The sequence below is a fragment of the Balaenoptera borealis genome (genome assembly GCF_965194805.1).
Source record: "Balaenoptera borealis genome assembly, chromosome: 15".
Taxonomy (NCBI): Eukaryota; Metazoa; Chordata; class Mammalia; order Artiodactyla; family Balaenopteridae; genus Balaenoptera; species Balaenoptera borealis.
This window is the reverse complement of record NC_138871.1, coordinates 31,923,011-31,946,957: the sequence shown is the minus strand read 5'-3', so window position 1 is coordinate 31,946,957 and position 23,947 is coordinate 31,923,011. Positions and strand designations below refer to the sequence as shown.

At 44.1% G+C, this 23,947-nt stretch overlaps 1 long non-coding RNA gene across 1 annotated transcript in view; it reads left to right on the top strand.

Moving 5' to 3' along the window:
- Positions 1 to 13,042: 13,042 nt before the first annotated feature.
- Positions 13,043 to 23,947, top strand: part of LOC309611685 — a 732,894-nt gene continuing 721,989 nt past the window's right edge. Inside the window, exon 1 of the long non-coding RNA XR_014234673.1 lies at positions 13,043 to 13,111. This is a non-coding gene — a long non-coding RNA (uncharacterized lncRNA). The remainder of the gene's footprint in view (positions 13,112 to 23,947) is intronic.

Sequence of the window (23,947 nt, the reverse complement as noted above, 5' to 3'; positions counted from 1 at the left end):
CTAATCTGATAAGGGAGGCAATCCAGAGGAAGGGACTAGACCTGAGTTTCCAGCCCCTCAGAGAAGGCAGCTTTGGTGGTGTGAGGAGACCAGAAGCAGAGAGGGGGTGAGAAGTCAGGTGAGGAGCCAGAGAGAATAGATAGACTGTCAAGAAATCCTGCAGCATTGTAGAGCAGTCTGCACCTCTGGCTACTGTTTGTGAAAGATATATATGTTGCTATAATTCTTCTGGAAAAATACGCAAGGAAGTGGTATCACTCGGGGGCCTTGGGAGAAAAATGGGTGGTTAGACAGGGGTCTGTTGTCTCTCCCATTTAGATTATAGCGTTGGACAATGAGCCATGGGCATGTAATACCTAACAGCAAAATAATTAGAAGAAGGTTTTCAAGTTGTGTAGAAAATGGAAGGAAAGAAGTAGGACACAAAGGAGTAACAGCTTCTTTTTTCCTTAGGAAGGGGAGACTTGAGCACCTTTGTAAGATGAAATTGAAAATGGGAGGGGGAGGGGGGAGGTGAAAAAGGGCCCGGGAGTGGAGTGGGAGGAGAGAGCTCCGAGGCCCAGGAGGAAGTCAGTCTTGCCGGGGAGGAGAAAAGACCTTCAGGAGGAGCAGGGTGGAAGGGAGGGAAATGGAGGGGACGTTGCCGGCGGATTCCATCTCAGAAAGCAGGCATGATGAAGTGACACTGACACCCGGCGGGCCGGCAAAACGTTCATGGGCCTGGGGAGAACGACCTCTCAGACCTCACTGGTGAAAACGGGAATTGTTCCGGCTCTGGGGGCTGGATATTCAAGACAGCACCGTTTATGGTGGTAAAACACAGGAAACAAAGGGAAGAGCATAAACAACAGAATTAAGTAAACCGAGGTCCTTTCATGCCGTGGATTAATATTCAGCCATTATTAGAGTGAATCCCAACTGGGATTTGGGGTTTCCATGATGTACTAGAAAAGCAAGACGCAGAGTAGTGCAGATTATATGAAACCATTTTGGAAAACAAAAGGAAGTACTGTGTGTGTGTGTGTGTGTGTGCGCGCGCGCGCGTGCCTGTGTCTGATTTTACGTGGTCATGGGGAAAATCACGTAAGTATATCGGTTAAAATTGGGATAGTGGTAGATGAGGAAGGGAGAGGGGGAAAACCCTTCCAACTTACACAGTAAAAGGAGCAAGTGCAAAACAAAAGCAGAAACTACCCAGGTCCCGAGATCGGTGATAAAGACCCTGAGGCCAAGGGTCTGGGCGCAGTCAGAGGAGCAGCAGAGCAGCGGAAGCGCCCGGCAGCGTCGTTTCCAATTCGTGGGCGTCGGTGCCGGCTTCCTCCCTGCTCTTTGTTAAGGAGGACGTGAAGAGGGGAGGGCGTGCCGCGCCGCCAGCGCCCGGCGAAGGGCAGGGGAGGGTGTGCGGGCGGGGTCCGGGACGGTCCGCCGTCCGTCGGCCGGGCCCTGTGCCCGGGTTGGCGTTTCCCCGCTGGCGGCCCTCCCCTGCCTGGGCCGCCCCGCGCCCCGCGCCCCGCCTTCGCCGGGCAGCTGCCGCCTTCTGCTCAAAGATGCCTGCGCCGGGCGCGGAGCTCGGGCGCGGAGCTCCGGCGCCCCGCATGCACCTCCGCCGGCCCTCTGTCCCCCTCTTCCTGCCGCCGCCCTCCGCCCCGCTCCCCTCCGAGCGGCCCTTTGCTCCGCACCCACTTTTTTTTTTTTTAAATCTCCTCTCCCTTCCGCCCCTCAGCTCCCGGTAACCTCTTATCTACTCTCTCCATCTCTACAAATTTGTCCGTTTTAGGTATCTCATGTAAGGAATCGCACAATATTCCCCCTTTGCGTCAGGTTTATTTTGCTTAGCATAATGTTTTCAAGATTCATGTTGTAACGTATATGAGGATTTCATTCCTTTTATTTTTTATTTTTATTTTTTAAAATCTATTTATTTATTTTTGGCTGTGTTGGGCCTTCGTTGCTGTGCCGGGGCTTTCTCTAGTTGCGGCGAGCAGGGGCTACTCTTCCATGGGGTGCGCGGGTTTTTCATTGCGGTGGCTTCTCTCGTGGAGCACGCGCTCTAGGCGCACAGTCTTAAGTAGTTGCGGCGCGCGGGCTCAGTAGTTGTGGCACGCGGGCTTAGTTGCTCCGTGGCATGTGGCATCTTCCCAGACCAGAGCTCGAACCCGTGTGCCCTGCATTGGCAGGCGGGTTCTTAACCACTGCGCCACCAGGGAAGCCCCTCATTCCTTTTACTTTTTATTTTATTTTATTTTTTTGCGGTAAAATGTACATAACCTGAAATTTACCATTTTAACCAAATTTCAGTGTACGGTTCAGTGACACTAAGTACATTCACATGGATGCGCAACCGTCGCCACTGTCCATCTCCAGTACTCTTCCATCATCCCAAACTGAAACTATGTACCCATTAAACAGTAAGTCCTCCAGCCCCTGGCAACCACCGTTCTAATTAGTCTCTGTGAATTTAGGGCATCCATCACCTTGGTGGGGTATCTGCAATTGCCCGTGTTCCCTCTTTGTGGGTTTGAGGGGGACAAAGCCATACACTGGAGAATATCCAGATGTGGATAACGAGGATGAAAAACCTGGTCATAGGAGAAATCATATATAAGAAAGAGTAGAGGAGACTAAGAATATTCAAGAAAGTGAGGTCCTAGGATGATTTTAATTCATGTTTTAAAAATAAATAAATAAAAGGCAGACATTTAAAAAAACCCTCAAAACCCTGGAGGTTTTAAGTTAACAACAAATTTTTTAAAAGTCAACAACAGGCTCCCTTTCCTTCACCTGAGGACATAGCAAGAAGATGGTTCGCCATCTGCAAGCCAGGAAGAGGGTTGTCACTAGACAGTAAATCTGCTAGCACCTTGATCTTGGATTTCTCAGTCTCCAAAACTGTGAGAAATAAAAGTTTGTTGTTTACACCATCGAAAAAAAAAAAAGCCAACGATGTGATGTGACTGGAAAAGACTCAAGGGACCACAAAGACTCTTCACCCAAGTGAAGGATGGCAGCAGAGGAAAATGGTTAGAACTGTCCTGTCAATAAAAATATAAAGTGATTCATATTTAAAATTTTCTAAAAATAGAAAAAAGAGGAAAACAATTAAAAAAATAAGATAAAATAGGGAATTCCCTGGCAGTCCAGTGGTTAGGACTCTGCGCTTTCACTGCTGAGGGTGCGGGTTCGATCCCTGGTCAGGGAACTAAGATCCTGCAAGCCATGTGGCGTGGCCAAAAAAAATAAATATAAAATAAAATAAAATTTTCTAGTAGCCACATCAAAAAAAATTTTTTAAGCAGTAAAACATTTTACTTAGCCCAATGTATTAAAAATTATTATTTCAACATATAATCAATTTAAAAATTAATCATGAGATCTCTCCCATTCTTTCATACTTGGGCTTCAAAATTAGGCTGGCCACATTTCAAGTGCTCAGTAGCCACATATGGCTACTGTACTGGCCAGTGCATGGTTGGAACCTGGGATGGGTGTCAGACAGATAGCAAGACCCATATTCCATCCCTTATTAAGGCTGTGTAATCACAAATTACTTGTTCTCTCTTACCTGTTTCTTCATCTATAAAATGGAACTAGCAACAGTACCCACCCTATAGAGTAATTGTGAGAATTAATGGCACATGAAGCACTTAGTACGTGCTCAGTAAATGTTGATTATTATTAGTGGTAAATTAGGTGATTATTAATTTGAATTAATGAGATTTTGGTATTACTGTTAGTGTGAACTCGTTCATTCCCATCAGATGGTGTGCTTTGGAGACAGTCCAGAGGGACAAAGTTAAAAGAAATGGACAAACTGGGAAAACTTATTTGCAACATATATGATAAGCAATATGTTATTTTCGATATGTAGGAAGTGCTTGCAAATAAATAAAATGAGGAATATGACTGGGGAATTCAAAAAAGGACACAAACATCTGAAGATTTTTTGTTTTTTTTTTTAAAGGAAGACCCATTTGAAGTTAAGTTCAACTATCCTAGGGACTGGATGAAAATAAACACATAATACCATTGTTCAGTAACAAATTGGCAACAACCAGAATTTGGTGGCACCTAATATTGAAGACGGTGTGAGATCAACTCTCTATTCAAATCAAGATTTTCTGAAGTTTCCATCCTCAGATCTGATCCTAGATTATCAGGGTAAACAAGCTGAGTTCTGGCTTCAAGGGGGAGCTAGCCAGACACCCTTTTCTACCCACCTTTTCCGTCTTCCAGGTGAAACTGAACAGCCACAAACACCTTCTAGCAAGTTTGATTTATGTTTCTTTATCACATGTGCAGTCACTTCATATTTGCTTCGCTTATAGTCCTTTACCACTGTTGTTGACATTTCACGTGGCTTGAAATAGCCCCAACATTGTTCCAAATTTGGGCAGGGCTAACTGACATTCTTACTTAAGCCACAAAACCCCCAGAATGTTCTTAGGCTTTGGCTAACTCCTTCAGGAATGCTTTATCTGCCAGCAGGTTCAGCTACATATTTGCGGGGCCCCGTCTGAAATGAAAATGTGGGACCTCTTTTTCATAAAAGAAGGAAAAAATGCTTTTCCCTTTCTTCTGCAGGCTCTCTCTCAACCTGTTATGGTGGTTTTTATTTGCTATTTTTTTGTTGCACTCTCAGGCATGGGAATACTCAGGGGGCAAGTGCAGACCCTCACAGGTGCCTGGGGCCCTGCATTCTCAGTCTGGGAAAACTTGATCTTCTGGTAGGGGAAGAAACTAACTCAGACTGATCTAAGTCGGTCTTTGCTCTCTGCATTCTGCTCTACAGCCGTACATTGAGGTGAAAGATGCCTCATGGTGCAGTCATCTCAAAGGGAGGGAGGGTTACAAGGTAACAGGAAACAGAGAAAAAAATATGTTGGTTAGGAGGTCAAAATATTATCCCTGTGCATCATCAGTGTCTGAGAGTTGGGTTAATGAGTCAGCCCCCAGAGAGCTGATCCACTCTTCGTGTGTTAATAAATCAGGTCTTGAGCCAGGCAAGGCTGAGGGCCAGTCAGACTAAGCTCTGAGGTGAGTTGACACCACGGGGAATCTCTGTGGATGGCCGGCCAGTCTTACGGTGGTGACCCCATTCTGTCTCCTTTCACACACTTATAGGAAGTTGCTAGACTGTTCAGGGGCCCAAATAGGAGAGAGGACGGTTAGCTAAAATCCTGTTTTATTGCATCACAAGATGCCTCTCTTCAAGCACTTCCAGGCCCCTACTTTGGAGGTAAAAGCTTTCTGTACATTCAGTAAAAGATAGTTATGTAGGAAGACAGGGCTGAGGATGCCTTCAGTTACAGTTTAGGGACCAACGTGTCCCACTTCACGTAAAGCCAGTTTCTACACGTGTGTGTTCCCTGCCTCCCCCACTCCCTGGAAGTCCAGGATTAAAAGAAACCAAAGCAGGTCCCTCACTTTAGTCAGCCAAAGGATGAGAAATGATTCTTTCCTGACTCAGAGGGATGGGCCTAACACCCAAACACTGGCAACTACATGAACCAAAGAGGAAGGCAGGAGAGGAGGGGGGCGGGAAAGCACCAAGCTGGCCTCATTTGGTGTCCTTTCTGACATCTCCCTTGCCCCTGCAGTGTCCTTAGGGTTCAACTCTTCCCTAGGAGAGTTCCCTCCTGTCTGGTCGTTATGGTCACCCTCTGCCCCACCTGGACCATGTTCCTGTGACCACTTGAGCTTTGAGAAAAAGAGTGAGAAAGTTGAGGGCTTCTTATTAGTCAACATCACTCTTTTCCTGTCGGCAGCATTTATATTATTAACCATCTTCTTCTGAAAAGCCTTTTTCCTCTTTTTCAGGGGGTGGGGTGAGGATATATTATCTCTATTCTGGTTCATTCATTTGTTTATTCACTCAATCGTGCCTGTTGTATGCCAGGCATAGTAATGGATATGGGGACAAAAGGTAAGACTCCTGGTGTCTGTCTTCAGGTTCATCACTCACAAAGGATCTCCCCTTTCCCTGGCTACTTTTCCACCTCCCCACTTCCTCCTCTTCTTCCTCTCAGTGCTTAAAGATGACATTTCCTGAGGCTTTTTCCTTTGGTCCTCTTCTTTTCTCCTGCATGCCTTCCTTCACTCCCATAAGTCCAATGCCACCACAGTGCAAAAGTCTCTGAAATCCTACCCCCAGTGTAAAACTCTCTCCTGGCTTACATTAATTGATTTTTCCAACAACTGACCAGTTATCCTGGATGTCCCACAGTAACTCAATTAATATGGTCCAAGAAAACAATTCTCTAACTTTCCATCACTCCCACCCCGTCCTGCCTCATGCCTCCTGACCACCTTATCCTACTGACTTGAATGCTTGTGTGAGCATAAACACTCTTTCCCAGGATAAAAAGTATGCTTTGTTTGACTCATTACCCATGGCCCTGCCCTTCCATAGCCAATCCGTGGTCAGTTTCTATAGATTGTACAGCCAGGCTGTGTCCCACAGATGTCTCTTTATTTTCATTCCCACCTCCACCCTGGCTGAGTCTCTCCTGGACTGCTAAAAAGCCATCTATCTGGTTTCCATGCTTGTGACTTTTCCTCTTTTTAATGCAGAGCTCCCAGCATGCCTTTTTCTTATCTGCAAAGTCTTCAGGGGTTCACCACTAACAATCACCAGAATAAAATGCAGAATCCCAAACCTGGCATCCAAGGCCTCATCAAAACAGCCCTGTCCTTTCCCACATATTCTACTTTTCCTCAACACAGGCCCTGAGCTTCAGCCAAACTGAACCACTATTTTCTCTTTTTTTGCTCATACTGTTTGTTCCACTTAACATGCTTTCCTAACTCCTATTTCTCCCAGTCCAAATCAAAGCCCAACTCAGATCTTTCCTATTCCATGAAGACTTTTTCTCCCAAATAGTTGAATTTTCTTTTTCTTCTCTAAAGAATCACAGCCCTCAATGTGTACCTGAGAGCCACTCATCTTGTTTTGTCTTACCTCTCCTAATGAAGCGTAATCCTGAGGCAAGAAGAGTTGATTTCCCATGGCTGCATCTTCCAGGGCCTAGCACAGAGCCTTATATAGAGTAGCAAAAAAATGAAGTAGAAAGAGCAAGAACTTACAATGAGAAGGCCTGGTTACTGTTAAACTTAGGTCACATCACCTAATCTTTCTCAGCCTGTTTCCTTATCTGCTATTTCCTACCTCATGGGGTTTACTGTACATCAAGTAGATATATATGTGAAAGGCTTTATAGATAGCAAAAATAACCTACATGAATTTATTTAGTCAATAATATCAATATTTATTTCATTGAAAGGGAAAAGGTTAAGGAGAATCATAAAGGGAACATGGGAAGATATTCAGGAATAAGAAAGCACAGTGGTAAGCACTACCATAGAGGGCTTCTACTAAGTTGCCTAAAGAGTCTCCCCTCCGATTGCACCTGGTCACACGGTGGAGACAAAGTCATCAGGCCCACCCCTAGCATGTGTGGGGCTCGGGACAAGCATGTAAATGGAGGCCCATATACCATATGCCACATACCTTCATGACAACAAAATTGCAAAATATGAGTGAAACTATGGTTTTATACAATTGAAAGTCTCACCAAAGTCAACTGAATTTAATTACTTTTACATATATTGGAGCATACTTTGATAGACTGGTAATATAAAGTAATAAACAGAATCTTAATTCTTAAATTATCATACGTTCCATAAAATTATTTTTCTTGTACTCATTTTGGCAAAACCTCTAAAGATGTGTTGTAAGTGTAAAATACACATGGATTTTGAAGACTCATTACAAAAAAAAAAAAGAAATGCAAAATATCTCATTGATAATTTTTGTATTGATTACATATTGAAATGATAATATTTTGGATACATTGTGTTAAATAAAATATATTATTAAAATTAATTTCACCTATATCTTTTACTTTTTAAGATGTGCTACAGAAAATTTAAAGTTATGTTTTTAGCTTGTGTTATATTTCTGTTGCATAGTGCTGACCTAAGGATTAAAAATTAAAATGTATTTGAAGTGTATAAAATTTGAATAATTCATAAAATTTTAAACTAATGTAAAATATTAAAAAAATTAAATTATTTTTCATGTTTTCACAAATATTTATTCTAAGATATTGAAAAATATTAAAATTAAAAAGAAAAATATAAATTATAATTAATATCAAACATTTAAGTCAAAATTATTTAAATGAATTCAAAATTTTACTTAATTTTTTAAAAGTTTAAACATAATGATGTATTTCTATAAAACCAGAACTATTTATAATTCTAGGAATATATATATATTGACTTTACAAAGAATTATGCATGTAACAAATACATTTATGTAAATTTAAGAGTAATATGAGTCTTTTAATATTGCAAAAGTTCATTTCCTAAGGTGTCATATGCAATGCTGTGAATATTTGGTAAGTCATGACTATGTCTGTAACCATGAACTAGAACACAAAGAAGAAAATTGATAATCTGCACTACTGGGAAACCAAACTTTATTTTGCAAGAATCTGTTGTATCTCTGCTATGGTACGTTGATGGTAGAGAAGGCCTTATCCTAATCCCCAGAACTTGTGAATATGTTGTCTTTTACGGCAAGAGAAACTTTACAAGTGTGGCTAAGGTAAGGATCCTGAGTGGGGGGATTATCTTTGTGGGCCCAATGTAATCACAAGGGTCCTTATGAGGAGAAGGCAGGAAGGTCAGAGAGAGAAAGATAGATTGGAAGATTCTACATCACTGGCTTTGAATATGGAGGATGGGGCCATAAGCCAAGAAATACAAGTGGCCTTTAGAAGCTAGAAAAGGCAAGGAACCAGATTCTCCTCTAGAGCTTCCAGAAGGAACCGAGACCTGCTGACACCTCAGTTTTAGGACTTCTGATCTCCAGAACTGTAGGATAATAAACTTGTATTGTTTTAAGCCATTAAACTTGTGGTAATTCGTTACAGCTGCAATAGGAAACTAATACTCCTGCTATCTGAGAAGGATCCAACAATTAATTTGTTTTTTCTCGTAATAAAGTGGTCTGTTCCTCATATCTTCCCTGAACCCCAAAGCAATCTTCCAACACAGAGGCACACAACCCACAACCTTCATAGCATCTGGATGCAGTCCCCTCTTGTGTTGAGGACACAGGTTAACAGATGGAGAAGAGTGTTTCCAAAGGCCTGAATACAGTTAGTCATAAGAGTAGGTGTTTAGGGTTATGAGAGGGACTGGGCTGGAACTGAATACAAGATCCTGAGTGACAAAGATTCCTGTGAGTTCTTTAAATAATTTATTATTTTATGTGTTTGTGATATATGGGGCCCTCTAAAGTGTAGGTTACAGAGTAGGCACTTCTTGCTTTAGTCTAAGCTCTAAAAGTAACAATTTGTTACAATTCAGTAACAAAGCAGGAAAGAGTGAATTAGTTGGGTTTGTTTGTTTAGCACTGATCTAATTAATTTCAAATCTAGAAGCAAAGGCATTGACAGAAGACCTCTTTTTTTATGACTAAAAGATCATAGAATTGTCTTGTAAAAGTTTGCAAACCAATAGTTTGATTATACTCAATGGAGTAACTCTAGAGTTATTCCTTTAAAGGCTAGAACAAGGAAAGAATGCTCACTATTTTAAAACATTGTTCTAGAAATTCTAGCCACTGCAGTAAGACAAGAAAAAGAAGATATTTGAAAGAAGACAAAAGTGTCAATATTTGCAGATGATATACTACTTTACCTGAAAATATTAGAAAAATTTCTGAAAAACCACTAGCATTAATAGGCAAATTCTTGATTATGTATATCCCAATTACAAAATATCTACAAAATAAACATACACAAAAGTGACAGATTTTCTATATGCCAATAATATAGTTAGAAAATATAATGGTAAAAAAAAAAAAACCTCAGAAACACGTAGAGCCTATGTGAAGAAAACTATCAAACATTACCTAAAGACTTAAAAGAATAACTAGAGAAACATTCTGATTTGCATGGAAAAATTAAATATTATTCCAATGTATGTGTTTCCAACACCACCAAATACGTCTCTAATTCTTAGTGGACACTGACTATAATTTAACTCAATTCTGACACTATCTTCCTGGAGGTGGTGTCTCCCACTTCAGACACCAATTGCAAGTCCAGGTTGTTACCTGTGCTTCTGAGTGACCAGCTATAAATTGGGAGGCTCTCATGACCCCCCTCCTTGGGTTCAATTAGTTTGCTACAGTGGGTCACAGAATGCAGGAAAACAATTTACTTACTAGATTACTAATTTATTACAAAGGATATTAATGAACAGTCAGATGAAGAGATGCATGGGGCAAGGTTTGGAAGGGTCCAGAACACAGAAACTTCTGTGCCCGTGGAGTTTGGCATATGCCACCCTCCTGGCAAATAGATACATTCTGATTAAGCAAACTGGAAGCTCTCTAAATCTCATCCTTTTGGACTTTTTATGGAGGTTTCATTACATAGGTATGACTGATTAAATCATTGGCCATTGTTGATTGACTCAACCTCCAGCCCCTCTCCCCTTCCCGGTGGGTGGGACTGAAAGTTCCAACCTTCTAATAACGTGGTTGGTTCCCCTGGCAACCAGCCCTCATCCTTAGATGCTTTCCAAAAGTCACCTCATTAACATAAACTCCAGGGGACTTTCCTAGTAGTCCAGTGGTTAAGACTTCGCCTTCCAATGCAGGGGGTGTGGGTTCGATCCCTGGTCGGGGAGCTAAGATCCCGCATGCCTCACAGTCCAAAAAAAAAAAAAAAACCAAAACATAAAACAGAAGCAATATTGTAACAAATTCAATAAAGACTTTAAAAATGGTCCACATCAAAAAAATCTTTAAAAAAAAAAAAAAACAAATACATATAAACTCCAGTGTGGTTCAAAGGGGATTGTTATGAATAACAAGACACTTTTTTGCTCTTATCATTTAGAATAAAATTCCAAGGGTTTTAGAAATGGGATGAAGACAAATATATTTTTTTATTATAAATCACAATAACCCAATTATAAAGATGTCAATTTTTCTCTGTGGTAAACTGAGAAATGGTGCCCTCAAAGGATATACACGTCCTAGTCTCTGGAACTTGTAAATGTTACCTTATTTGGAAAAACTGTCCTTGCAGATGTGATTAAATTAAGGATTTTGAGACGAGGGGACTGTTCTGGATTATCCAAGTGAGCCCCAAATGCCATCGCAGGTGCCCTTATGACACAGAGGCAGAGGGAGATTTGACACGTACTGAGGAGGGGATGATGTGACCACAGAGATCAGGGTGATGCAGAATTTTATGTTATATGCACATTTGGTTAGAGAAATAACTTGAAAGACAGATCAAAAGTTAGCAGTAATTTTTTGCAGTGGTACGAATATGAGCTATCTATATTTTCTTCTTTTTACTTACCTGGATTTTTTTTAAAACAATAAACATGCATTGGTTCTAAAAAAAAGTATTTAAATTTATGTGATTACTCTATTCAATTAGGAGCAATCAAAGTATCTTCAAAGTCAAGGAAGGCCAGCAGCCACCAGAAACAAGAAGCAATGAATGGATTCTCCCCTAGAGCGTCCAGGTGGAGTGTGGCATTGTTGACACCTTCAGTTCTACTCAGTGCCACTGATTTCAGACTTCTGGCCTCCAGAACGATAAGAATTAATTTCTCATCGTTGTTGTTAAGCCATAAAGTCTGTGGTAATTTGTTATAGCAGCCATAGGAAACAAATACATCCTCAAAGGGATGTATAAATTAAATATAATTCAATTTTTCATCCAATTCCATTTTTCTAGAATCTGGAAAAATTATTCTAACATTCTGAGAGAATAAGAAAATTAAAATGGCCAATACATTCTTGAAAAAAAGAACTGTAATGAAGGACTTATACCAGTAGATATTTAAGCGTATGTTAATGAAATTGTGATTACTGCATGAGAATAGAGAAGCCAATCCACAGAATAGAATAAAGTCTAAAGTCAAATCCATCTATACATATATAAGGATTCAGAATATGATTAAGATAGCATTTCAAACTGGTGGGGTAAGTGTGGCTTGTTCAGTAAAGGATGTGAGGTTGGGCAATTTGCTAACTACCCATTTGTAAAAAAAAAAATAATAATTTAGATTACTTACCTCATACCATGTATCACCATTAATTCCAGAAAGACTAAATATTTATGTGTAAAAATATCTACCCAGAGAGAATTTTTAATAAATTATTGTAAATCCAAAGGATGACATACTAGGCAGTCATTTAAAACAATGAGAAAAATATTTTATGACACGGAGAGATGATTGCAACAAAAAAGCATGTACAGCACCATTCCATTCAGAATTTTATATTATATGCACATTTGGTTAGAGAAATAACTTGAAAGACAGATCAAAAGTTAGCAGTAATTTTTTTCAATGGTACAATTATAGGCTATCTATATTTTCTTCTTTTTACTCATCTGGATTTTTTTTAAACAATAAACGTGCATTGGTTCTGAAAAAAGGTATTTAAATTTATGTGATTATTTAATTAGGAACAATCAAAGTATCTTCCTTTTCAAGATTAAATTCTAATATGCCCAGTTGCAAGGTATATTTTTTCACTGAGCACCTACTATCTCTCAAGTTCTTTGTATATTATTTAATCTTTCACAATAATGTTATGGGACAGGTAATAAAAATATAAAATAATTCCCATTTTATGGATGAGGCATTGAAGGCCTAAAATCAAGCATCAGACTAGGATTTGAAGGCACATCTGTTTTTTTGGGTTTTTTGCTTTTTTAAAATTAATTAATTTATTTATTTAGTTTTGCCTGTGTCGGGTCTTCGTTGCTGCTCGCGGGCTTTCTCTAGTTGCGGAGAGCAGGGGCTACTCTTCGTTGCGGTGCGCGGCTTCTTATTGCGGTGGCTTCTCTTGTTGTGGAGCACAGACTCTAGGTGCGCAGGCTTCAGTAGTTGTGGCACGCGAGCTCAGTAGTTGTGGCTCGTGGGCTCTAGAGCGCAGGCTCAGTAGCTGTGGCGCACTGGCTTAGTTGCTTCGCGGCATGTGGGATCTTCCCGGACTAGGGCTCAAACCCGTGTCCCCTGAATTGGCAGGCTGATCCTTAACCACTGCACCACCAGGGAAGCCCGGCACGTCTGTTTTTAAGGTCCATGCCGTCATTTGTAATACCAAAAGACTGGAAATAACCTAACTGTCCATCAGGTGAACCAGTTAAATTACAGTACATTCATACAATGTAAAACTCTGCAACCATAAAAATAAAAATGAGAATGCTCTCTATACACTTATAAGGAAATGTTTCCAAGACACAGTGTTAAGTCAGGGGGAAACCCAACAAGGTGCAGCAGGTATGCGTAGCATGGCACCATTTATGCTAGAATGGAGTAAAGAAGAGTATATGCCTGTTTTAGACTGTCTATGCATAAAAACATCATTAGAGGGATAAACAAAAACCTAGCAACAGAGTTATCTATTTGGAGTGGGGGAAAAGGACAGATGGGGCACAGGAACAGGAGCGAGACTTTTCACTATATACCTTTTTATACTATTCTAGTTTTGAGCCATGTACATGAATTACCAATCCAAAAAAGTAAATACGTATAAACATTTTAAAAGCAGAATAAAATTTTAAAAAACTCCTGTCCTTTCTGCTCTTCCACATGCCTTAGACATCTTTGGAAGGCAGTCTGCATCTGCTTTTCAATGAGACACGCAGGGCAGCAGGCCTCTGGGCTCCTCCGGTGGCTGGAACAACAGCGTCAGCACACAGACCAGGAAGATTGCCTGGCCAGCAAGCAGCGCCAAGCCAAGCACAGCCTCTTTCCTTATCCCTGACTTAGAAAAACAAAACCAATACACAAATCCACTCATCAGCATTTCTGTAGCCAGCTGTTAACCAATCCTCTTCCTGCCCTTTACTCTTTCTTTTCTTCCTTTTTCCAGAAAAACCTGGAAAGCTCTGCAAAACTTTGTAAAAGGACTTACTAGCTCTGGCTGCCTTGTTGTTTTCCTTCTCTCCTTTGGCCTGTGTCATCCTCTCGGGCAAGGACCGCAGTCTGACTTCCTGCCAGTTCGCCTGCTGGGTTCCTTTCAGTGTCTTAAAAAAAAACAAAAACAAAAAAACCCCAACTATATTTTCCTAAACCTACAAACCTCAAGTTAGAGGTCATTTTGTCCAACTTCATCCAAAGTAGAACATCCCAGTTGTAAAATTTAGCAGAGTAAATGTAATTGGTTTTAAAAACACAATCCCTTGGTTTCACTTTGTCTATCCAATCAACTCGGAGTGACAGCTCTCATAAAATATCTGCTCTTGCTAAGAATCCCACGGGGCAGGTCTATTTGTGTGTGGAGTTTAGCAGAGCAGAGGGCCCCAGTAAATTTCCATTTAGTAATTCAGTGACTGTCAATCGACACATAATATGTATCCGTGGCTGTCTGAGGCCCTGGGCTGGGGACAAAAACAAACATGACACTCAGCTCCAGCCCTCAATCACTAATAACCCTGTTAGGGCACCTTCAGTTCATTAATGTGTCTGGACTCATTCGTTCTGTTCTTTAAATCCATTTGCAAGGTAACAAGTATATCACTAAGTTGTGGACATTTTCATGGTTAGCTGTGTGTCAGAAATATGATGTACAAGAATGGCTTTCTCCAGCCTCTCCCTTTTTTTAAGATTTTGGGGAAATAGCTTTTGCATTACAAAGATCATAGTCAAGAGTTCAAACTCTAGGTAATGTAATCCACACAAGATTCTCTAACCTTTTAGGGTGTTAATTAGTTGTAACAGTGTCAGAGCGTTCAGCTTTCATTAGCTATAATTCCTTGGCTCATATGCAGGAAATTTGAGACATATGTCAGGTGCATTCAATGAAAGGTTCTGCTCAAATCAAATGTGAGTCTAAAAGCAAGTCATTCTCAGTGACACTGAGCTTGGCAGGGATTCAGGTGTCCAGAACCATACCATGTACCTCCCCTGAGGGTGCTGGGCCAGAACACTGCCATCGAGCGAGCGCTGCTAAATTTGCTGGGAACACGGGGCAGAAGGCCCCACGGAGACTGCAGGCCTGCTCCTGTTACACAGTGTACAGCATCACCACGAATGATACCATGAGATCCATTCTGTACTGGCTTATTCTCAGAGGAAAACCCCAACCGGATTGAGAATAAGGAACACCACAGACTGAAAGAAGCAGCCAGAAACTACTGCACCACTGTGGCTTCCATAGATACATACAAAACACACTGGCAGGAAGGAGTGTTGTGTTTCTCAGGTTTCCTGTCAGGACATCCTGGCTTGAAACACAGTTTGTCACTGAAAAATATAAGCTAATTGACAGATGGGAAACTGCCAGATTGTGTCCTTGAGAATCTCAGAAATCTGTCAGCTTGCAGAAGAGAGCTCAAAAGCAGATATGAAAATAACCCATTTCCATTAATAACAGGTAGATTTTCTTCCAGGTAAAGAAGAACACGGGAACATGGGGGGTATGAATTGATTCAAGGAATGTGGCTTGGGGAAGGTTCCATGTACGGATCCTGAGCAGCAGGGCCCTGTCGGTTTTTTCTTTTTGGCTGTGCCTCAAGGCTTCTGGGATCTTAGTTACCCGACCAGGGATCGAATCTGCGCCCCCTGCAGTGGAAGCGCAGAGTCCCAACCACTGAACCACCACGGAATTCCCAGGGCCCTGACTTAAACAGCCTTGGACCAAATTTACAATAAGATTTGACAAACTCGGGGACTTCCCCGGTGGTCCAGTGGTAAAGAATCCGCCTTCCAATGCAGGGGATGTGGGTTCGATCCCTGGTCGGGGAACTAAGATCCCACATGCCGCGGGGCAACCAAGCCCAAGCGCCACAACTACTGAGCCCATGGGCCCTGAAGCCCACATGCCACAACTAGAGAGAAGCCTGTGCGCCACAACGAAAGATCCCGCACGCCTCAACGAAGATCCCGCGTGCTGCAACTAAGACCCGATGCAGCCAAAAAAGTAAAAAGAAAAAAAGAAAAGAAATTGTTACAAAAAAAAAAAAAAGATTTGACAAACTCAGGGTACAAGCATTACAGCGTAAGGTGGAAGGCCCCATTTTGCTTGTGATTCTGAAGATCACCTGTGAATTCCCCATTGCCCCATGGACTCTGCTACCCGCATTGAACAGTTCAGTTCAGCGTAACAGTATAAGGCTATATATTGAACACTATAAGCCATCTCCCTGGGAGAACTGCAAGATAAAAGAGGACCCATTAAAAGGAGAGTGTAGGCCAGGGCCCTGTTCTCCAGGTTTGTCATGGCAAGCTCCGGGTTACACGGAGCACTCATACATTAATTAATTTATTCATTTACTCATTCAACAAACATTTATAGAACACCTCTGAGGTTGCAAGCACTATGCTAGGTACTGGGAATGCAAAGGTGCATAAGACCCAGATCCCTGTCTTTGAGAAGTTTAAGGTCAAATGGTGGAGAGCCAAGAACACCAACACTTAACAGTAAGGCAGTATGTGGATGTTTGCACAGAGTGTGCCTGCCTTGTTCCAAACGTGGTGGCACAAAGAGAGTTAGGGAAGAGTGATCAGAGACTGTGATGCTTGAGCTGAACACCTGAAGAGTAAATACGAGCCAGCCACGGGAAGCAGGGGAAGGAAAGAATGTTCAGGCAGTGAGACCAACATGTGCAAAGGTAGAAGAGAAAGAGTAGACATGGCTGTGTGGATGGAGAATAGAGGGTGGGGTGGAAGAGATGAGGGTGGATGAGGAAATTAGAACCAGGTGACCAAGGCTCTTGTTGTCATGCTTAGGCAGGGGCTGGGTCTCATGTTCGTTTTTGTCCCCCATGGGGCTCAGAGACACTGGTAGATACGTATTAATTGCCAATAAATATCTGAAGACAATGAGGGGCCACTGATGGGTTTTAAGCAGGGGAGTAACATGACCAGGTCTGCATAGGAGACAGGCATATCCGGGGAAGACTTGAAGAGGCTTAGAGTGGAGGCAGGAAGACCATGGAGGCACCTGCAGTGATTGAGGTAAGAGATGAAAATGGGCTGAACTAAGGTAGTGCCAGTGGGAGTGGAAAGAAGTGGGTGGACACAGGATGGGTACATCATATAGGAGAGAGGGGGCTGCCATTTTTAGATCAAAGAGTATGGATATATCTATCATGTCTCATGGGCACTGCCAGACCACATGCAGAAATTATTAGTCAACCTGAAGATTCTTCAAAACCAGAGACTGAGACTGTAAAGCTGGTGGTCTCCGCTGCCCATTACTGTGTCTGGGTGAGATGCCACTTCTCAGGTCCCCACAGAACTTCTCTTGTGCTTATACCCATTGCCTCTTCTGTGCAGAGGAAGCAAAAAGGGAAAACACTGTTCAGAAAAGAAGGACACCTGATTATCTTTAAGTGACCAACCTCTGTCCACATGAACAGGTTGGGTTATAAATGAAGAGGCCCCCATCTCTTTACAGAATGTCTAAGGGAACAACAGGGATCAATTCAAGTCCTTCTTGCACAGAAGAGGAAGCCAGAACTCCAAGAGGGAGAGAGACTTGCCCAAGGCCAGAGCTAGAGAGGAAGAGAGATAGCCAAGAACAACCCCCCACCAACAGAGGAAGTCCTTTAACTCTCCCCCAACCTTATCATTAACAGAGGGGGGAGGAGGAGGGGAGAGGTGAAGCCAGGAATGTAAGCCGAGCCAAGTTCAGTTACGGGCCACACCCACTTCCCCAGCTTCAAAGAACAGAGATGACTACTGACTTTGACACTTGCAGGTCAGTGCAGACTTTTGAGGCCCTGTTGTACATCCCTCAGCCTTGTTCCAGTGGGTACTGTTAACACTCGTAGTCACACTATCCACCTTTAATCTCTCCCTCCTCAACCACAAGCTTCTACCTCTTTGACTATTCTGTCTTATCATGCTCATAAGCCATCAAAACATCTTCAGAATGCCAATATTTTCGTCCCAATTTCACATCTGGCACCAAGAAGGAGTATGATAAACTTTATAGCTCTGAAAGCCTTGGTCAGCAAACAGTGCTGTGACACACAAGGTGGGCAGGCTGAGATCCCTCCTCAACTTCGTATCTCCAGCCTCACAGCCCCATCTGTGAACAGGGAACCTCCTGAGGAAACACATGTGGTCTCTGCAGATTCCACAGCCACCCTGTCTCAAGACCTGACTTCCTCCCCTCCCCTCCCCCACCCCCTGAGCAGGAAAAAGAGAATAGAAGGTGCTTCTTTAGCTCTTTCCTCTTCCCCGCTTAGCTCTATCACATCTCACGAGGTCAACACCTATTTTCTTAGAACCATGATGTTTATATTTAGGGGTTTAGGGTACAAGTCTGTTTTCCTCTATCATTGCACCTGGTTTTTCTGGCTTTCAGAAGAAGTGCTCCATTCATAGATCGTGGCTTATTTTTCCCCAGGCAGTGAGTCATATTCACAGACAAATTTTATCTCCTCGGTCACAACTTGGTCAGCTCCCGCAACTCACAGAAAATGATCAAAGACTATGTGTACTTTTACCTTTATATTAGCTTGCACATAATTCATTAAAAATTTAGAAGAAAAACACCTCAGCACATCCGCCAACCTCCCCACCCCTTGCTTTAATTTTCTCCACAGCACATCTGGTATACTGTATAGCCCTTCATCTAACCCTCCTTCTTTCCCTCCCTCCTTCAGTCTCTTCTTTCCTTCCTTTTTTTTAATACATTTTTTAAAAATTTATTTATTTATTTATTTATTTAGTTTTGGCTGTGTTGGGTCTTCGTTTCTGTGCGAGGGCTTTCTCTAGTTGTGGCAAGCGGGGGCCACTCTTCATCGCGGTGTGCGGGCCTCTCGCTATCGCGGCCTCTCTTGTTGCGGAGCACAAGCTTCACACGCGCAGGCTCAGTAGTTGTGGCTCACGGGCCCAGTTGCTCCACGGCATGTGGGATCTTCCCAGACCAGGGCTCAAACCCGTGTCCCCTGCATTGGCAGGCGGATTCTCAACCACTGCGCCACCAGGGAAGCCCCCCTTCCTTCCTTTCATAGTCTTTCTTTCTCCTCACTAGAATGTAAACTTTTTGAGGGTAGGGCTTTTGTCTGTTTTGTTCATTTCTATATCCCTAGGACACAGCTCAGTGCCTGGCACATAGTAGAAACTCGATAAATGTTACACGAACAAACTGTTGAATGAACAGTTGATTTCCCTTCCTTTTCTCTGGAGCCTACCACTCCCTCTTCTGCCACAACAGTGTTTTTTCTTTGGCTAACAGCTAAGAGATCAGATGACCATGTATTTTACATCAGCTCTAGAGGGGAACTTCACTGAAACGGCAGTGGGTATTTCTTCTCCACCTCCGACATCTCCACCTATTGAAATCGTATCCATTTGTCAAGTCCTACCGAACTCTTCGGTGGCACCATCCTTTAACCTCCTACAGTAATCTCCCCTACCTCTGAAACCACAGCACTCAATGCCTGCATCACTCATCTAGAATTTAGCACCTCCTGCCTTGTGCTGATAATATAATTTTCCTGAATGTGACTGCAACAGGAAGGTCAACAATAAGACAAGGGTAGTATTTCCTTGGCAAAGCTGGCTTCCTGCCCCTGCTCCCCTTCCTTCTACCCTCTTTCCCACAGATCCCCACTTAGCAGTGCTTATCTTGCTGAATTGAACAAGGACCCAGATCTGGGCCTTACACTTTCAGGCTGGCCCATGTGAAGGGACCCACCTCTCAAACACCTATTAACCAAGTTCACACAGAGGTTGCAGGGCATATAAACCAAATGCCAATGTACTGATGCATACCAAGGAACAGTGGACATTCTATGGACTGGAATGCTTGAATTGGCCTGACTAGCTGATCTTTTCCTCATGGGCTAACGAGTGTTTGGTAAACAGGGACTCAGAACAAAAGTAACCGACCTAAAGTCACCTCTCTCCTTTATGGCAGGGTCCCCCTTCCTTGCTACAGGAGCAGTCGGACCAAGGCAATCACAGCGCTCAAGTCCCCTTAGTCAAGACCTGCCCTTCCTCAGGCAGTACCAGGCCCACTTCTTTACTTCAGAGGATGGCCTAGTCCCTTCTGCTCAGTTCTCCAAACTGCTTTGTAACTTAACCTAAATTACAACCACTTTCCAGCCCTTCCTTCCTGAGATTGCTCCCAGACATCTGATTAGTGTTCAGAGTGTCCTCAAACATTTGGGCAACAAATTTACAGACACTTTCTAGGTTTACTTTCATGGAGAGCTAATCATCCATTACATGTGGGTTTTACTGGTCTGAAAGCAAACTTATTTCCTGTCACTTAGGTATACAAGCTACACTGACAAAATAGAAGACATTTCTCCAAATAAGCACCTGAGGGCCCATGCCTTGTAGATTTCAGTAAGTTCCTATGACAGTATAGAAAGGACTGCTTTGGCAGCAAAGAGGAAGAAAAAAAACTCACCCTCCATTTAAAGTGGCCCAGGGTCAACTAATGAGGCTCATCTGCTCTCTTGATCTAAAACACAAAAGCTATCTGCCTTGCTCAAAACCAAGGAGTATTTACCTATAAAGCCCCGGGTTTTGAGGAATGACTCCAAAATACCTGGGACCTTATTAGTTTACCTTATCTTGGGAATTTCTCTACCTTTTGCTCTAGCCAAGTTCAAGAATTTACAAAAAGAAAGAAAAGAAAAGAAAGTGGAGAGGGGACTTCTGCGTTTGTTGCCTTTCTTTTGTCTCTTGCAGTTCCACGTACAACTTAGCAGTGAGTATGGGCTGCCATTCTCAGGACATAATACAGAGAACACAGACCCCCCCGGAGGTAACAGTGAATCTAACTTACACAGGCACCACATTTCTGCCCTTCGCACCGTTGACTGGCAAATGAGCAATGGTTTGCAGATAGAGCAGGTGCAGGAGAGGTGGCTCCTGCCAGACGGTGCTAAAAAAAGGCCCAAGTGTGATACACAAGAGTCCTTCCATTAACCCATCCATGACCAAGGCAAAGTATGTGGGTGGGGTTGATCTTTCTCTGACTTTTGGGGCTTCTAGAGTCTCAAAGGGTACCCTTAAGTGATCCATCGCTTAACCTGGTTTTGCCTTGACACAAATGGCAGGGATGGCCAAGAGACAGGGGATATGGAGGGGAAGCCTTTAGTGTAATATGCCTTCACTCATACCTTCTAGATGGTCCTGAGCTTCTCATACCCCAGAAAAGGGCTGACTAGGTACTGCCGCTTTCTTGCCAGAGTCCTGCAGTGGAACTTCAGTATGGCCTCTGAGAGCACTTCGTCTACCATATTCTTGCTGTAAGATGTGATGCATGCCATTTACCCTGCTGAACCAGTTTCTTCCTCTATATAAAGGGAGAATTCCACCTAGCTCACACGACCAGCTGTGGGGATCTAATGAGGTAACTTGTGTGAAAAGGCAAATACAGTCTCCGATGCATGCTAGATAAGCACTCCAAGATACATCAGTTTTCTTCTTTCCAGGAGATAGTCTTGCATTCTGTTTACTCAGACCAACTTCCTATAAACTACTGGAGGCTAGCTTGTCCCCAGGGCTCGGGCCATTCCAGGAAAGATGTCTTGCCCATAGCAGTGTAACATGAGATGAAAAATTCCAGGAAGGGGCAGCTAGAGGAGAAAGACAGCTGAAGGGTGCCACAAGGCAGAGTGTGCCCTAGACAGGACTCCCAGCAGGAAATCCTGCGGCTTCTCACTTCAGCAGTATCACAGATGCTTGGGCCCAGAGAAAATCCCCCTAACCACCCTTCCCTAAATTCTGACCAGACCCCAGGTTCAACTCATCAGATCATGGATGAACCCTATGCCTTTTCCTCCAAACCCACTGGGCAGGCTGTGGAGCTCATGCTAGGAAAAGGGAAGCTTCTGTCCATTAAAAATCAGTACAGGGAACCACACAAAGCCTTTTGTTTTAAGGACTACCCTGGGATTAATGCCCCTGCAAAGTAGCTCTAAGGACCCGGTGAGAAAAAGTGGAAAAGCAATTTTTGTATTTTGACTGACCGACTACCACGTGCTAGACACAGACTAGTGAGTCTGTGGAGTGGGTATTTTGCAAAGGAGAAAACCGACAGAGATATGAACGACTCGCTCAGGGCAAACAGGCTGGCCAGAGCCCACGCTCCCTCTCGTTCCCCACCTGGCAGGCCAGCCAGGGCGAGGCTCGGCCAATACCGGGAAGACGGGAGGGGCCCGGGTCCCCGGACGCAGCTGCTCCTTCCCCGCAGAGACGCGCTGTCTGCAGCTCAGGGTGCGGCCCAGCCCCACGTGCCCCGCCGCCCCGGCGGACCCGTGGGCAGGAGTCCAGGATCGGCCCCGCCCGCGCGAGGGTGCCAGAAAGTCGGTGCCCAGCCTCAGAGCGGATCTGAAGGCACCTGGGGCACGCCTGGGAGCCCGGCCGACTAACGACCTCGGGAAGGCCTCGTGCCGGGTCCCGGCACCCCTCCCCTCCCAGCTCGCCTCGTCAGCACCTTTCCCGCAGCCCGGCCCGCCGCCCTGGCCCACCCCGGCCCCACAGTGGGTCACGAGGCAGCGCCGGAGCATCATCGACGGGTGTGGCCCGGTCAGTCCTGGCGGGGCCAGCGCTCGGCGCCACCCCCCGCCCCCGCCCGGCGCGCGCCACGTCCCCGGCCCCGCCCCCGCGAGCCACGCGGGGAACCCCGGTGACGTCACCGTCCTCCAGCTCTCGCCTTCCCGCGCTCTCCAGAAAAGACGCGAAGGTGGTGACGTGTCCGGGGGTTTAATGCGGCTGCGCAAGAGACGTCCGCAACAGAACGTCCTGCGGCGCCGCCTGGTGGAAGAAAAGCACCAAACCCGCCGGAAGCGGCGGAGCGGGCGAGAGGAGAACGTGACTGACATCAGCTCGCGGAGCCGAGGGGGCGGCAGCCGCGTGACCAGCCCCCGCCCTCGGCGCCGGGAGCCTTTCTCTTCCTCTTTTTTTCAGTACAGTGTGGAAGCTTGATTATTATGCCCCTTCTTTTAAGGTTTTAACCTTGCCTTTTCTCTAACTTATCAATAGAAGTTATATTGCTATAGAAAATTTGGGGGGGGAAATAAAGGAAAAGATATGAAGATAAGGAATAACAGTACCCCTTTTCATATTTACTTCCAGACTTTCTTTTACTTTAATCTTGCTGTATAGCAGTGTAAGTACAAAAGCTCTTAAGGAGGGACAAAAAGCAGAGCTAAGTTAGAAAAACACCGTAGAGACTGCCCTGGTGGCGCAGTGGTTAAGAATCCGCCTGCCAGTGCAGGGGACACGGGTTCGAGTCCTGATCCGGGAAGATCCCACATGCCGCGGAGCAACTAAGCCCGTGCGCCACAGCTACTGAGCCTGCGCTCTACAGCCTGCGAACCACAACTACTGAGCCTGCCTTACCTAGAGTCTGTGCTCTGCAACAAGAGAAGCCACTGCAGTGAGAAGCCTGTGCACGGCTACAGAGCGTAGACCCCGCTCACCACGACTAGAGAAAACCTGCGCACAGCAATGGAGACCCAACGCAGCCAAAAGTAAATAAATAAGTAAGAAAACACGGTAGACGAGAGAAGTGCAGAACAATAGGCGAGACGAAAGGGTAATAGTATTTAATAAGCGTTTAACAGACTATCTTATTTACTCTGCACGTCATCCAGACGAGGAAACTGGGGCTCAGAGAGTTAAATAATTTGCCCAAGGTTGTACCGTTAATAAGCGGGTAGGAGAGTGGGGGTTTGAACCCAGGGGTTAAAATCTGAACCTTAGGATGGTGGTCTGGGGAGAAGGGCGAAAAACGGCAGGGAACATATATGGGAGCAGACTGGCTTTGTACTTCTGTAACTGTCGGATGGGAACTAGTTCCTAGGAACAGGGCTACTGCCTCCATCAGTTGGATCAGGTTTGCAGGAGCGTGCCATAAAGCAGCCCAGACTAATATGCTGCCTTGAAACACCTGGCTATATGCAAGGGCCACTAGTTGCGG